At 34.0% G+C, this 13,453-nt stretch overlaps 1 protein-coding gene across 9 annotated transcripts in view; it reads left to right on the top strand.

The window, feature by feature from the left end:
- Positions 1-13,453, top strand: part of LOC110257722 (uncharacterized) — a 476,707-nt gene that overhangs the window by 326,901 nt on the left and 136,353 nt on the right. For all 9 annotated transcript variants that reach the window (XR_014835843.1, XR_014835842.1, XR_014835841.1 and 6 more), the window contains one exon: positions 1,995-2,076. The gene's annotated coding sequence lies outside the window, so the exon portion shown is untranslated. Of the gene's footprint in view, positions 1-1,994; positions 2,077-13,453 lie in introns of those variants that run through there.

The raw sequence follows: 13,453 nt of genomic DNA, 5'->3' as shown, positions 1-13,453 counted from the left end.
GCCCAGTCAGGGACTATAAGAGAGTTGAGGACAACTTTTTCTTTTCCTGCAATTACTAAGGGGAAAAATTCTGTAAGGGACAGGTCAAGTCCAAAGATAGTAGAGAAGAATGTTCAGTGCTCATTATAAATTGCATTATAGCAAATTCTAACCTTCTAAAATAAAAGTATAGAAATACATTTCTGAAAAAAATTATCATGGATGTTAATATATTTTTATGAATAGACTAATCTCATATTCCATTTCCACATATATAAAGATCACCTATACCACTGAAATTCATATTCTGCTGTTATGCTTACCAATTACTTGAGCATTTCATGAAGCCATTTTCCAAATATAAACTTTTTAAAAATTTACTCAATTCTGGGAGTGTAAAAGGTATGAGAATAAGGTCAAAAGTAATTAATATATTATCACCTCACTTGAACCAGACATCTGTCATTGAGCAAAGTTATAAAATGCCTATTGTGTGCCAGGCACTATTATTGGTACTGATATAGGACCCATGAAAGTTTCATAATCAACAAGTTTCTTTGAAAAACAAATTTCTTCAGAGCAGAGGAATTTTTTTTGGTTTTTCTTTTGTATTTTTTCAGAGACAGTGTTCACCAATATATTACAGGAAGTGTTTTAGTGGAAAATAATCTTTAATTGGTTGATGTAAAAATATTATTACATTCTAAAGCATTTATCATGGAACAAATATCTCAGGCAGCAAAAATTTTTCATGTTATAAAATGGTCTAGTGAATTGCAGAAAGATGTCATAGATTTTGATATTTGCTTCTTTTATTTTTTTATTTTTATTTTTTGCTTCTTTTAAATATATATATTTTTTAAATCCTCAATATTACAAAAAAGTCTGTTAAGCTTGAAATGATATTTAAATGTGAAGGAAAGAAGCTCATGATTTACATAAACATTTGGAGAAACTGCCTGCAGATAGTTTTTCTATCCTCTTAGCCTGACTCACTAAGGCTAAACCATAAAGCCTGACCAGAGCATTTTAGCAATTGACAAGAGATATGGAGAATAAGAGTTTAGTTGGATGTCTAAAAATATTCCTTTCATAAAAGCCAGCACTACAGTTCCATGACACAGACCTAGAAACTACATTTCTTTGTTTTTCCTTTTCCTATTTTTGCTGTCTCACTAGTGATTTGGTTAATTAACACTTCATCCAAGGATTAGATCTCTTAGAGGTTCAGGAGAGTGTGAAATTGCCCTCCTGGCAATGACAAGGATGAAGGAATATCCCACTCTCACAGCTATTACTCTACACCTGGATTTAAAATTTAATAATTTTTAAAGAACAGTTTCTCTGGGAACAGAGAAATATTTCTGTATAACAGTGATTCTCAAAGTGTGGTCCTCAGATCAGCAACATCACCATTACTCAGAAACTTGTTAGAAATGCATTACTGAGCCCCATTCTAGATCTACTGAATCTGAATCCTTGGAGCAGTGGCCCTATAATCTGTGTTTTAACAAGGCCCCAGGTGATTCTGATGAACAATAAAGTTTGAGAACCATTGGTCTATGCAGCTCCCTTACTAGGTTGCATGTGAAAATATTATTTAGTGATACAAGAAGACTTAGGTTAAATTATTAATTAGTAATTTAAATCTTAAATCATTGCCTTTGAATGTTAAGCAGACTAGTTCAAATCCATAGGGCTCCATCAATGTTTCATTTCATTTCACAGCATGAAGGTCTGTTGGCACAAAAATGACTAATTATCTCAGTAGACCCAAAAAGGAAGAAATGCCAGCTGAAAAGTGGCAATACTTGTTTGAACAAAGTCTCCCAGCTAAAAAAGGTGCCCAGTAATTCTGATTTTAAATGCCATCATATTCATTCTTGAGATAGTGCCTTACTGTAACGATCTGATTTAGTTTAATTTTTTTTTTATTGTCACTATCTTATGTTATAGTCACCTCAATCACCACACTTGCCATTGTGATTTTACATGGTTAGTGTTATTTCTTACAGGTAATGCTGTTTTGTCTGGAAAGTTGCTGACCTTGTAGCCCAGCCAATATTTTGGTGAAGAAGTAGAAGTTCCTGGATGAAGGTAAAGGATGAATTTTGTTTATATTTTCCCAGTTTCTAAGACTAGGAATTTCAGTCTTCTTCCCTTCTCTCCCTGACCCTCCACACCTGATCTGTTATCAGGTTCTGTAAGTTACTTCTCAGTCTCCTCCACCCATCTTCATCATTTCAGTTCTTTTGCCACTCTTGCATCTTGGTTGCTAATCATCTCTCAACTAGATGATGACTCAAATTCAGAGACATAGTAAGGATTCACTGTGGTTAATTGTCACTCTGGCTTCTAAAGTGAGTTCAGGCATTTAATTATTGCTCCTGTAATCCTAAGTGAACTGAATGGGAAAACTAGAGGTGGATTGTGATGGTTCTGTTGTTTTAAAAACCTCTCCCCTTCCCCTGCACCATGTACTGTATAATGATTATACTAATTCATTCAGTCACCTTTTTTACATTGTTATATGTCAAGAGCTGCTTCAAGCACAAAGGTAACAATAGTGAACAGAAAACAAAACTGGCGGCTTTGCTTGTAGAATTTATAATCTAATGATGGTAATGTTTGGATGAAGACACCCTATTATATTTCTATCTATATCTGTAGCCATAGCTAAATCTATCTATAAGTATGTCTACTTATCTGTTTAGCTAATTAGAATGGTCAAGGAGGGATTCTGATGCAGTGACATTGGAACAGAGACATGAATGAAGTGACTGATAATTTCTACCTCAGGAAAAAGTGTTCCATTATAGCAATTGTAGTAACCTGGAGTAAAGAAAGAAGGCTACGGAATTTCCCATGTGGCGCAGTGGGTTAAGGTTCCGATGTTGCCACAGCTGTGATGCAAGCTACAACTGTGCTGTGGCTTTGATCCCTGGCTCAGGAACTTCCACATGACACAGGTGTAGCAAAAAAAAAACAAAACAAAAAAACAGGAGGTTGGTATAACTGGGGAAGGGTAAGGAAGGGGCAGGGTAGAAGAAGATGAAGTTAGAGAAGTTACAGGTAGCGAGGGGACAGATCTCCAGGGACCATGTAGATTGTAGCGAGGGATATAGATTTTATTTAAAGGAGATAAGAAGTCCTTAGAGGTGGGAGAAGAGACTTGGCATAATGTGGCTGGTATTTTAAAAAGATCACTCTGATGACCAAGAATTGAAGCAAGGAGACCATTCAGAGGAAAATTTGCAATAAATCTGAGATTTGATGTTGTCATCAACCAGGGTGGTAGCAGTGATATTTCCTATTGGATTGAATGTAGAGACTGAGAGAAAGGAAGACATCCAAGATAAACACAAAGATTTAGGCTGAGGAAATTAAAGATGGGATTGCCTTTTATTGAGAAAGGAAAAGACCATTTGGTAGGGAGAGGAACTAAGGTTGGGGGAGGTAAGAGTTCAGCTTTGGAGATGCTGACTGAGATATCTACTAGAAATCACAGTGAAATATATAATAATTTGTTGGAGCCATTAATTCAGGTGGGAAATTTATAAATTTGTACTTCAAGTCACATTTTTTTTCTAGAATCACTTATTTGTTGTTGTGCAGTGTTTTCTGATATTTTTGTCCTTACTACAAATCAAGGCTGCTCATTCCTTAAAAATAAAATATACATATAAAAGAAAACTAAAAATTACTATCATCTAATGTTTCCAAAGGTAACCATTATCAACATCCAATGTATAAATATCCAAACTGTATATATGTGTACATTGTTATATATATATATTACTTTAAACCATGTGAAACTACTGCTATTCAGTTTGATCTATAAAAAACAATAATTTCATATTTCAACCTCATATAGCTATATTAACACTATAAAAATAGAAGTATGCAAAATATTTGTTTGTAGTTAAAGTACTTTATTTCAGCCTGTTCTCTTAGGCTGCATATGACAGGATAAAGCTAGAAAACTGACTGAAAGAGAATTATAAAGAAAGGAAATAGATAGTGTAATAAACCTGAAAAATCCTACAAAATACAATATATCCATAAAACATTAAGGATTACAAAATGGCCCAGGCTGCACCAAAATTACCATTAGACAAAATACCCAGGACTAATTAATATTTTTGACCAAATGTATTGACTACCTTGCTTTCAGCCAAAATTATTTTGATCGTAAAATACATTCAAGCAAGCCACTTTAGATCCAATCCCAAATCTCTAAAAATGCTAAAGCCAAAGCTCTACATGAAGCATTTAAATAATTCTGAATCTTCTAATAGATTCTACACCAGGCACACAAAAAAAACTGAAAAAGGTAACAGTCATTGGCCAACCTATATTGGAAGATCTTAATTCCAAGCTATAAAGCCAAATACTAGCTTCAAATTCTTTTACCCAGTACCACTGAGTAATAAATCTTTCATTTTAGTGTAGCCCTTTGGGGAGTTTATGCCCTTCAAGTTCTTTTTGGATATCCCTTTATTTTTCTGTTGAGGATTACAGCGTAAATACAGCAAAACTCTTTGATTTACTTTAAAGAATTTTAACTGGAATAATTGAATTCTGTCTGACACATTCATGTACTTCAATGGTGTTTTTATACCATTTTTGAGAGGACAACATTGAACAAATCAGGTAACATGTTTAGTAATCAACCATGATGTTAATGAGGTTGGACTAGGGGTTTAATAGTTCCCAGGGTCAGTTTTGGGATGTAGTGAATAATCTTACCTCTGTATATCACTGGTCTTAAAGAGAGGTGGAAAAAATGTGTGTAAGCAAGCATATCTCTGTTTCAGGAAAAATTTACCCATAGTAGATAGCTCAGAGTTATTTGAAGGTGAAATGTTAGATTACAGTAGGTGAAAGTTCTTTTTAAACCAAAAAAACACTAAATAAATTTAATAGATTATTACAGTGACAAGATAGAAGTAGCAAACATATAATTGAAGAATGGATTATTCTTTCAGCTTCAGTCTTTTGTTGTTTGCTTCTCCAGGCATTGTAGGTTTGGTTTTGTTGTTTTACAAATGAAAAGAAAAATTAAAATACCTGAAGTGTGCTTTAAGGCAAAGAGAAAACTAATAATTTCCCCTCCAAAATCTTTTAGTCTTTTCTTGAAATGATGCTTATCATGTATAGAATAACACGAAGCTAGATAATAGTGGATTTTCTCCTCTTCAAAGGCTCAGTTAAGAAAGATATTGTAAAATCTTCCCAAATGCAATTTAAATTAGGAACAGTAGTTTCTGTTATTTTGTAAAAAGCCATTACAATATGATGAGTTTTCATTAAAAACCTCATATCTTACAAGACTGAACTTCATTTATTTTAAGACGAAATTTTCTTGGTTACAGATTTTTTAAATACAGCTTTGTGATTAGTTAAGTATAAATGAATAAAGAATGAAAATTATTTTCCTTGGGAATTCATGTAAGACAAATATTAAGAAGCAAATTATATTATGGAATGTAAGTTCTTTCCACAAACTGAAAATTAGTACATTTTATAATATTTCTTCCCCTAACATAAAATTGAACATACTTTTTGCAGTATTCACGAAGGAAGAAAATAACATCTGTGCATGTCAGCTTATTCTAAAGACTAAAATTCCTCTCAACTTCCATAAGCCAAGAGGCCTTAAATTAACACAGGCTAGAAAAAAAACAGTGGCATGGAAATATGGTGAAGTGGAGGGAGCTAGAAATTGGTGGAGCCAAAGCTAAGGGACCATCCAAGATGGAGAAAAGGACTAGAGATTGAATAGGATTGGAACTCCATTTCCAGAAGTGGGGTCAGGATTAGTTATAGAACTAGGAACTGAGTCCTTCACCAATAACTGAGAAAGTTACCTGCTTGATGAAATCAAACAGAAAGGTGCCTGTTATCATTCTGTGTAATGGTTAAATTTTTTTTTTTTTTTTTTTTTTTGCCTTTTTAGGGCCGCACCTGAGGCATATGGAAGTTCCCAGGCTAGGGGTCGAATTGGAGCTGCAGCTGCCGGTCTTTGCCACAGCAATGCCAGATCTGAATCGCATCTGTGACCTACAGCACAGCCCATGGCAATGCCAGATCCTTAACCCACTGAGTGAGGCCAGGGTTCGAACCTGCATCTTCATGGATACTAGCCGGGTTCATTACTGCTGAACCATGATGGGAACTCCCATGTCTGATGATAAAATATAACAGCAGAATACATCAAGTAAGTATAGGCAGATCTACTAGGCTCAGAAACTTCAGAAATGAATTTTGAGTCATCACACTAATAAAAGTACTGTGACCACTTGAGGTTTTATCTGTAGGTAAAGGGAACATAAAATGTGCAACAGAAGAAGGAACTCATAAATACTGTATGTAAGCATATGACCAGTTGTAGAAAGGACAACTATAGTTATTACACATTTTATTTATTAATATAAATTATTTTATCCTCTTCTTTTACTATTATAAAAAGTGTGTATCTGGTGATTTACCTTATTAATTAAAATGTTAAAAGATATCATAAAAGTACAGTGACGGAGCTAATAGAGGAGCATACACCACGCATAGGTAGATAGAGATGTTTATGGGCAGGGTAGCAATGTAATTTATTGTCCTAGCTGGAAAGATGATAAATTCAAAGGGCATACTAAAATAACAAAATATATAAGTTTAAAAGTATTTGATTTGTATTCATGAAAGTAAAAGTTCTATTCAAAGGTTATTTTCCAAAATAATTTCTAAAATATCATATTTTAAAACAATCTACACACTTTAAAACAATCCCTTTATTCATATTCTGGACATAAAAATTAACAGAGGTAAAATAATTATTCTGGTCACATATCCACATACTTTTATCAGGTTTTTAACTATACATATTTCTAATTATGTATCATTAGTACTTCTCTAAAGAATGTATTTTTCCAATGTTGTCTTGCTTTTCATTTTTAAAAAACTAAGTTGCAACCTCCCCGAAGTTACATTTTATGACTAATACATTTTAAGTTGTTGACAACTTTTAATGCCTCTTCTCTGTAGACTTTAATAATTTTAATTGAGGAAAGTATCTCTGTACAGGTGCCCAGGTGCATTCTAAACTTCAGCCAGGGGTTCCCATTGTGGCTCAGTGGAAACAAATCTGACTAGCTTGCATCCATGAGGACACAGGTTCGATCCCTGGCCTTGCTCAGTGGGTTAAGGATCTGGCATTGCAGTACTGTGGTGTAGATCACAGATGCAGCTCAGATCCTGCATTGCTTTGGCTGTGGTGTAGGCCAGAGGCTGCAGCTCCAATTTGAGCCCTAGCCTGGGAACCTTCATATGCCAGATGTGGCCCTAAAAAGACAAACAAACAAACAAACAAACAAACAAAAAAAAACTTAAGGCAATCCTGATAAATGGAGGACCTTTTCAGGCCTATTTATTATTACTGAAAGGTGTGAATATTTAATTCAAAATATTTTATTTTTTCACCCATTCTGAGTAACTTTCTTGAACAAATATTATCTCAGGGTAAAAACTTAAATAAGTTGCCTCTATGTATGAGGTTTTTAAAATATTTCACTGATGGAGTTCCCACTGTGGTTCAGTGGATTACAAACCCAACTAGTATCCATGAGGATGCAAGTTCAATCCCTAGCCTCACTCAGTGGGTTAAGGATCTGGCATTGCCATGAGCTGTGGTGTAGGTTGCAGACACAGCTTGGATTCTGTGTGGCTGTGGCTGTGGCCGTTGTGTAGGCTGGCAGTTGCAGCTCGGATTTGACTCCTAGCTTGGGAACTACCATATGCCGCAGGCGTGGCCCTAAAAAGCTAAATAAATAAATAAATATTTAAAAATTTCACTGGATTGAGATGCCACAAATCATGTTCTTTCAATTTCTGCCCTTTTCAGGAAAGAATATAATTTTTTCCAATTAAGAATAAGAGGTCCATCAAAATATTCTTCCAACACATCTAGATTTCTAGGCACAATTATAAAATTTCAAAATAAATATACACTCCTCTATAGTTCTCATAATTTAATATCTTCTGTTTATTTAAGAAAAATTGTATATATTTAAAGTATACAACATGAAAGTTTGATATAAATAGTGAAATGATTACTACAGTCAAGCTAGTTAACATATCATCTCCTCACATATTACATTATTTTGTGTGATCAGAGCACCTGAAATCTACATTCTTAACAAAACTCTACTCTTCAATACAGCATTAGTAACTGTAGTCATCATACCATAAATTAGATCTCTAGATTTATTCATCCTATGTAACTGCAACTTTTTATCCTTCACCAACATCTCCCCATTTCCCCCACCTCCTTGCTCTTGGTAGCCACCCTTCTACTCCATGCTTCTATGTATTCTACTTTTTATATTCTACATATCAGTGAAATAATGCAGTTTTCTGTCTGAGTCTGGCTTATTTCATTTAGCATAATGTCCTCCAGATTCATGCACGTTGTTGCAAATGGCAGGATCTCCTTTTTTAAGGCTGAATAATAGTCTTTCGTGTATGTTGTATGTGTGCACATGTGTATATAGTCATACTACATCTTTGTTCATTCTTCCATTGACAGATACTTAGGTTGTTGTCCATATCTTAGCTATTGTGAATAATACTGCAGTGAACGTGGGAGTACAGATATCTCTTCAAGGCATTGATTTTATTTCCTTTGGCTATATAGCAGAAGTAGGATTACTGGATTATATGGTAGTTCTGTTTTTGCTTTTTTTGAGGAACCTCCATGCAGTTTTCCATAATGGCTTTACATTCCTACAAATAGTATATAATGGTTCTCTTTTCCCCACATCCTCACCAACATTTCTCTCTTGTCTTTTTGGTAATATCCATCCCATCAATTCTGAGGTGAGATCGTATGGTCTTGAACTGCATTTTCTTGATAATGAGTGATGTTGAGCATCTTTTCATATATTTGTTGGTCATTTGTATGTCTTCTTTGGAAAAATGTCTTTTTAGGTCCACTACCCATTTTTTAATCAAGTTCTTTGTGGTTTATTTTGCTGCTGAGGTATAAGAGTTCCTTAGATATTTTGGTATTAACCCCTTATCAGATATATTAGTTTACAAATAGGAGTTCCCGTTGTGGCGCAGTGGTTAATGAATCCGACTAAAAACCATGAGGTTGCGGGTTTGATCCCTGGCCTCACTCAGTGGGTTAAGGATCTGGCATTGCCGTGAGCTGTGGTGTAGGTCGCAGATGCGGCTCGGATCCCGCATTGCTGTGGCTCTGGCGTAGGCTGGCAGCTACAGCTCCGATTAGACCCCTAGCCTGGGAATCTCCATATGCCATGGGAGCAGCCCAAGAAATGGCAAAACGACAAAAAAAAAAAAAAAAAAATTCTCCTAACTTAGAGGTTGCCTTTTCATTTTATTGTTTTTTGTTGTTATGCAAAAACTTTTTACTTTGATATAGTTCCACTCATTTATTTTGCTTTTGTCGCCTGAGGTTTTGGTGTCATTTGCATATTTTCCATTTTATAAACTTTGTTTTTAATAATTGCAGTTTGTTGCTTCATTTTGTGACTACTTTGATTAGAGCTTTCCTACTGGTTTTAGACAAAATGCAACTGAATTTTAGAATCATTTAGAAAACTGTTGCATTGACAATATTAATTTTCTATAATGACACTTGAACAATTGTATATCAATATGCAAAAAAGAGAAAGACCTCCATCCATACTTAGCCCCACATACAAAAATTAATTCGAAATGGACCCTAGATGTAAATATAAACCCCAAATTATAAAACATAGAAGAAAACATAGGAGAAAATCTTTATTTCCTGGATTCATCTAAGATTTCTTATATACAACACCAAAAAACTAATGCATAGAAGGAAAAAAACAAAACTTAGACTTCAGCAAAATTAATAAATTCTGCTCTTTGAAAGACATTGTTAAGATGAAAACAGAAGCCATAATTCTGCAAAATGACTTTTATCTATGATATGTAACATGTATACTTATATGAATACACAAGCACACATGCATATGCACACATGCACACACACACAGACACACAGACACTCTAAACACTGAAAAAAAAGCAAACAACCCAATGAAAATAAATGGATAAAAGAGTAAATAGGCACTCATCCAAAGATAAATGGATGGTCAGGATACATAGCTGTGTTTAAACATTAATCATTAGGAAAATGAAAATTACAAGTACAATGAGATATCTCTAAAATATTAGAATATATAAAATGAAAAATTCTGACTATTCCAGCTGTTAGCAAGGCTATGGACCTAATGGAACTTGAATTCAATGCTGATAGGAATGTAAAATGGTACAATCATTTTGGATCGCAATTTGGAAGTTTTTTAGGAAGTTAAAAATATATCAATTTTGTTTACCTTTTCAAAGAACGAGCTCATGGTTTTGTTGATTTCTTCAATTGTTTTTTTTAATCTCTATTTTATTGATTTCCTCTTTGATCTTTATGATTTCCTTCCTTCTCCTGACTTTAGGTTTTGTTAGTTCTTCTTTTTCTAATTCATTTAAGTGTTGGGTTAAGTTGTCTGTTTGAGATTTTTCTTCTTTTTTGAGGAAGGCCTGTATTGCTATGAATGTCCCTCCCTCCCCTTTGCAGCATCCCATAGATTTTGAGTGGATATGTCTTCATTATCATTTGTCTCGAGGTATTTGTTACTTTCCTTTTCTTGATTTCCTCATTGACCCATTGGGTTTTTGGTAGCATGTTGATTAGTCTTCATGTAGTAAGTTTTTTCTCATTTCTTTTCCTGTGGTTGATTTCTAGTTTCATGCCATTGTGGTCAGAGAAGTTACTTGAAATAATTTCTATATTCTTAAATTTGTTGAGATTAGCTTTGTGTCCCAGTAAGTGATGAATTCTTGAGAATGTTCCATGTGCACTTGAGAAGAATGTATATTCTGATTTTTTTGGATGTAATGTCCTGAAAATGTCAATTAAGTCTAACTTTTCTACTGTGTCCTTTACTGATTTTCTTTGTAGAGGATCTGTCCATTGATGTGAGAGGGGTGTTAAAGTCTCCTACTATGATTGTATTCCCATCAGTTTCTCCTTTTATGTCTGTTAGTATTTATTGGAGGTATCTGGGTGCTCCTAGATAAGGGGCATATATATTGACAATTGTAATATCCTCTTGTTGAATGGATCCTTTAACCATTAAATAGTGTCCTTCTTTATCTTTCTCTATGGCCTTCATTTTAAAGTCTATTTTATCTGATATGAGTATTGCTACTCCACCTTTCCTGTCTTGTCCATTGGCATGAAATATCTTTTCCTATCCCCTCATTTTCAATCTATATGTGTCCTTTGCTCTAAGGTAAGTTTCTTGTAGACAGCAGATTGAAGGTTTTTGATTTTTTATCCAATCTGCCACTCTGTGTCTTTTGATTAGAGCATTCAGTCCATTGATATTTAAGGTGATTATTGACAGATATGTATTTATTGCCATTTAAAATTTTGTTTTCCAGTTGATTCTATGTTTCTCTTTTCTTTTTTTCTTTTTTGGGTTGGATGGTTTCCATTTATTTTATGCTTGAGTACTTTTCTTTTCAGTTTTTGTGAATGTAATGTTTGGTTTTGATTTGTGGTTGCCCTGTTTTTTAAGCACATTAAGCCCTTCCTATATCTGCTTGCTTTTTTGCCTCATAGTCATATAGGCTCAGACACATCATTAAACTAAAAAGGAATCTATATTTTCTTACTTTCCTTCCCCACATTGTATGATTTTGATGTCTTTTTTTATCATCTTCATGTTTAGATCTGTATGCTGGCTTATTTAAGTGATTGCTTTCCAATTGTGGTTTCCTCCATCCTAATTCTTCTTTTTCTCTTTTTTCTCTCTCTCTCTTATTTAATTTAGAAAAGCCCTTTCAGTATTTCTTTTAGAATGGGTTATCTGGAATCTAATATAAAGCACAAATGAACCTTTCCACAGAAAAGAAGATCATTGACTTGCAGAATAGACTTGTGGTTGCCAAGGGGGAGGGGGAGGGAGTGGGATGGACTGGGAGCTTGGGGTTAATAGATACAAACTATTGCCTTTGGAATGGATTAGCAATGAGATCCTGCTGTGTAGCACTGGGAACTCTGTCTAGTCACTTATGATGAAGCATGATAATGTATGAAAATAGAATGTGTACATGTATGTGTCACTGGGTCACCATGCTGTACAGTAGAAAAAAAAATTGTATTGGGGAAATAACTATTTAAAAAAATAAAAAAAAACACATACCATGTGATCTAGCCATTCTACTTCTAGAAGAGAAATTGAGTGTACATACAAAGACTTATTCATGAATTTTCATAGCAGCTTTATTTGTGTCACTGTCAGACTGGAAAAAATCCAAATTTCCATTAACAGGCAAATGAATAAACAAATTGTGGTATACCAGTCAAGAGAATAGTACTCAGCAGTAAAAACCAATGAACAGGCAGAAATTTTCTGATGGTTCTCATGTAATTATGTTTATTTATAAAAGGTAGATTTAAAAAGAGTATGTACCCTGATTCCATTTATATAAAAATTCTAGAAAAGGTAAATTAGTCTACAGTGACAGAAAGCAGGTCAGAACTTACCTGGGAATAAGGGTGAAGAAGGAAGGAAGTACAAAGGAACATTAAGTACCTTTTGGAGGTGATGTTCATTATCTTATTTATGGTGATGGTCTCATAGGTATATACTTATATCAAAATCCATTCAGGCTTTATAATTTTATAATAGTATAAGTATACCACACCAAAGGTTTTAAAACAGTAGATTTAGTCATCAGAGCTACTAGTGAGATAGGTGGTTTTGAAGGCAAAAATAGCAATAAATTTACTTCGTACATTTGACTACAGAAACATAAAAAGGTGTACATCTAAAAATAAGCAAAGGAGATGAAACTTATTGGCAGTGTGATCAAAAGTATTTGCATCATTTATGTTACACAATGTATTAATGCTGTTAATGTACAGAAAAAATTTAATGTATGAACATGAATTATAAAAAATAATTAAAAGGCATGGATGTGCAAATCAGTAGAAATAAAACAGAAATCATCAATGAAACATTTAAAAATATGTACCTCACTAGTTTTAAAAATTCATGTTTAGAAAGAAACCATTTCTCAAATTGTCAAATGTGTAAAAAAATGTTTACACCAAGTCTTGTCTCCACAAAGAATACTTGGTTGTTGCCTTATATTGTGGGGAAATTAGTACAAACTCCTAGAGTTTCAATTGTCAGCATATTCAAAAGCCTTAAGGCACACCCTGATCAGCAACTTTACTTCTAGAAAATTACTCCAAAAAATTATCATGGATATGTCCACGTATAAAGATTTAATAGCAAATATGAGCTGTTAATATTAGGAAACAGCTCATATATCCAAAAGTAAAAGATTGTTTGGAACAACTGTGGTGCACGCATAGGATGGAATACATTGCCTCCTCAAGTTTCTTGACATTCACATAGCA

This window comes from Sus scrofa, chromosome X, assembly GCF_054392235.1.
Source record: "Sus scrofa isolate SSC_HxYL_T2T_F1_AM1 chromosome X, Sscrofa_HxYL_maternal_Yorkshire_Landrace_v2.0, whole genome shotgun sequence".
Classification (NCBI taxonomy): Eukaryota; Metazoa; Chordata; class Mammalia; order Artiodactyla; family Suidae; genus Sus; species Sus scrofa.
This window is presented reverse-complemented; position numbering and strand designations above follow the sequence as displayed.